Below are 4357 nucleotides of genomic sequence, written 5' to 3' on the forward strand. Positions count from 1 at the left end.
GGGGGGCTTAAGAAATAGAGGGACAGAGGGGACAGTGCTGTCTCAGTTATATTACCTGGGAAGGGAGAGTGAAGTGCTCAGCAGCCTTTGTCAATAGAGGTGGGATCAGGGTGAGTGGGCAGCAATAGTTTTTTTTTTTGCTAGATTCATTTTGCCAGCAAATTTCAGATGCTGAGGTTTGAGGTGCTGCTGTAGTTTAAGTCATTGCTGTAAGGTTCTCTGATGGCCACCAGCAGCCACAGGGAAGGGCCTGCTTCTTTGACTACTTCATCCTGAACAGTTTACACAACTGAACAGTTCAAAGATGAGACAGAGGAAGAAACTTTGGCTTCCTAGAACAGCCAAAATCATGGTCGTAGGTTTGCTTCTACAGGAGCTGTGGAAGACCTGCATGCAAATTCAACATTGGAACCAAAGCCAGAGCTTGGGTCTCAGGCATCCTGGATAAGCATTTCTCAGTTCTCAGGTGCCTTGCATGTTCTCAGGGCAATCTCACTGATTTGGATCAAAAGTTTCAGTCTGGATTCAAGAGTCTTTTCTTAATCAAAGCTTAATTTGAAAATTCCTTCTTACAGAATCCTGATTGGTTTATCAGATGAGCTAAATACAGGCAGAAGTCTCTCTTTCTCTGCAGTTTGTAGCCATCTCGTCTGTGAGATGGTAGGTTTAGGACTGAAAGCTTCTGCTAAATTTCACCCGTGTGTTGGAACAATGCTAAGCATGAATAGAGCAGTGATCCCAGCTGGCATCTCTGCAGAGTGCTGCAGGACTGCTACCAGTAACTGTGCTCAGAGCTTACGTTGCACTGAATTGCCTCATCAAGCATGCTGGTTTTTGCAATGTCAGCTAAACGACAGTTTATGTTCCTTCCCTGCAGACTACCAAATTGAAGCCTCTGGTTTATTTCATGTATCCTCCAGTGTTGGCCCAAACAATTCCGAAATAAAAAATGATTCTAGTGTTCAAATCTTTGTATGATGAATGCTTGGTGGCAGACATCTTCATGTGAAGAACTACTGCAGTACTCACATTTAACTTACAAATACTTGCTTGGTACAACACTTAGGGTTGGTAAGATTCTTGACCACCAAAAACCAATGTGAGTTGGGATGCAGGATGTGTGCCAGAATTACAGTGCTGATTTGTTACATGCCCTTCAGCAACTCATACATGCTCTTAAACTTCCATTTTATAAAGTAGCTATCAGTGTTTCAACTGAATGCTTTGAGAATGCTAATTAACTAATGTTAGCAAGGCATTTGGTACTCTTGGATAAACGACTACAGAAAAATAAATTGCTATGCTTTACGTTGTAAATCAGATTGCACTCCATTCCTAAATACTCCTTTCATCTAGGGCTAATAGCAAACCTTAAGCTCATAAAAACAAAGCAACAACAACAACAAAAAAAACAGAGAAACAAATAAACAAACAAAAAAAAACCCCAAGGTAAGATACAATTGCCTGGGGGCATTTTAATCAGAAGATCTTTCCTTTTCAGGTGAAAAAGACATCTACAATGAACAATACTACTAGCCAAGAAACAAAGAAAAGGCTTCTTATGCTAAGTTATATGGGCGTAATTACTTTGTGGCTAGACAGTGGGAATGAGAAGAAGGCATCCCATTTCTGAGCCACTTAAGCAAAGAAGAAAGCCAAAGTCCTGTGTCTAAATTAGGAATCAGAAATGAAAGGTCTTTATCCCAGCTGTCCTGTAGCTGAGGAAGCTATTTAATAATCTACTCAAGCCTCAGTTGCTTTTTCTGCTGTCTGTCCTGTACCTTTGTGCTACAAGTCCTATTTCAAGCAACGTGATGATGGTTCATCTTTGCTTCAGCTGAGTATGCACAAAAACCTGTCACTCTGGGCAATAAAGTGATTCCAGGCTTGTATTAATTTTAATCAGCTGATGAAAACTGAGCTTTTGCCTTTGCTCACACTTCATCGTTTAGGGAAAAAAAGAAGAAAAAAGACCTGACTGGAGAGGTGTTGTTCTTGCCAACAGAGGGAAATATCTGCTGTGGTATGAAGCTGCCTGGTGGGGCATGCTCAGCTGAGCAGAGGACACAGTGGCAGTGATACTCTGATGGTCTGAGCTGGTAGTTTTCCACAGCTCTTACCCAGTATCAGGACATCAACCTTTTTCCATTAACTCATCCTTTCTGCAGCTCTGTGGTTTCCTGTGCTTGTTCTAGTGCAAATTTCTTTCCATCCCCAACTTCTGTTGCACAGCTTTTACTTCATGAGGCAACAGTTTTGCCCTTGTTTTGATAATTGTGAGCTGCTGAGGACAGAAAAAGGTGCTAACCATAACACCCTACATTTCCAAGAGCTCTACATACTCTTTCTGCTTCCACAGCTGAAACATTTAAAGAACGCCCCATGAGGCATGAGGAAACACTGGCTTAAAATTAACTTTATCAACCTCTAGACTCTTTGGCAGCCTGAGGATGTGCATGCGAGCAGTCTCCAGAAGCACATGGGTGTCTACATTTCATGTTGTGCAGCCCCCTAGCATGGATCCAAGACCTGGAACCTCTTGTGAGGAATATTTATTTGCCTCACTGCTTTGTGCAAATCCTCTGCCAGGCAAACTCCCTGCGGCAGAAGGACTTTCAGACCCCAGTATCACTGGAGGCACATTTTCAGGAGGGAGGCTGGCTCTTGCAATGGATGACCTGTCACACAGGGAGCAGAAATCAGCTCAGCTGTCTTCCGGTTTACCTTCTGCTGCCTTTCTGCCTTTCTGCTGCATGCTTTGGTCATTTTGAGTGGGTGATATTCCACCCAGCAAGGAGTATTTGCAGGATAATTTCATGAAAACTAAGCTCCAATCCTGCAAGAGATTCCTACTTAAGGGCATTTGTGCCTGTGCTAGTTTTGATGGGATTCAGCCAGACTGTAGGGAGGTGCAGAGGGGTCACCAATTTGAATGACCATCAGGTATGATCCTGATACCTAGCCATCTTCAAAATCAACTGTTAGTGCCACTTCTATGCTTGATAGGGAGCATACAGTTTTTAAGCTGAGCTTTAAGAAAACTGTCAGAGAGAATGCAGCTTGTACAATTTGTTGTCTTCAACAAGTGAATGTATTTGAGACTTCTGATGACAAATTTGGATACAAGTTCCCACCTAAAAAAATGAAAAACCAATAACCTGAGGTATTGGTTATTCACAATTCTGTAACATTTCTGGAACAACCACCCAGTTCAGGCTCCTTTGCATTACAATTAACTTTTTGTTGTTGTTGTTTGTTGTTTTGTTTTTGCTTTAAATTAATCCTTTGGTTTACATTTCTAAAATGGAGTCAACTGATGAAACTGATGCAAACATCTCTTCCAAGGCTTTTAGTTTGCCCTACAGACTTCTATATGAATATATATATATTATATATATATCTATATATCTATATATATCTGTGGTATTGAAGAAAAAACATCAGATCTGGGGAGAAAATTGCTTCATGATCCTCATGGACATGTTGTAACCTTCATTCCTTCCCCCAGGTTCAGAAGGGCAGTGTTACCCAGATTTCTGTGGTTGGTTAAGCTAATGAGAAACCATGGCTTCCTTCCACGCATGAATACATTCTGCACGCTACATGATTCTTGCACAACTTCGCTATGGCCTCAGTTGTCCATTCAGTTCACTGCATCAAGTCACTGACGTCCAGAAATTGGGCAGCGGAACATGTAAGCAGCCCCTCTCGAGAGGAGGAAGAGCAGGCAGTGTGAAGCTGATGGGGCTGTGACACGGGCTATAAGCACGGCCACCCGACCACCCTTTGGGTCTGTTGCATGGCACAGTCATTCCCCACGCAGTTCAGTCACAGGCAGTGTGAAGCAGAGCGGTGTTCCACCAGCTCCCCGAAGCGAGCTGGCATCTGAGGCGGCTGAAATCATTGCTGGGATCTATTTGTGTAACACCTGCTTTGGTTTAAACCCCCTCAAGAGTGTACGTCGAATCCCGTTAACTCAGATCAAAACTACTAACGGCAGACCAGGCAAAACCGCAGGTTGTGACCCGGATCCGCAGGGCAAACTCCAGCCAGGCAGCGTTTTGCTCTCTCTGCGCTGGGTGCATCCTCCCGCACAGCTTCGCCCGGAGCTTCTGCACACGCGAGTCTGTGGGGCGCGGCTCAGCCCGCACCTCCCCTGCAGGGGCTCAGCGTTCGCTCTTTTAGCCATTTCAGCCCTGCCTGCAGCTGCCTGGGGCAGAATGGGTCTCCCTCCGCGGGCGGCAGCTGCCCCGCAGTCCGGTTCTGCGGCTAGAGGAGGAGCTCAGTCCCGTCTGCACCCCGGTTCCATAGGGCATCGCACCCGGGCATCCTCGGCACCGGACGGGGCTGCGGAGCG

Source organism: Meleagris gallopavo, chromosome 1 (assembly GCF_000146605.3).
Source record: "Meleagris gallopavo isolate NT-WF06-2002-E0010 breed Aviagen turkey brand Nicholas breeding stock chromosome 1, Turkey_5.1, whole genome shotgun sequence".
Classification (NCBI taxonomy): Eukaryota; Metazoa; Chordata; class Aves; order Galliformes; family Phasianidae; genus Meleagris; species Meleagris gallopavo.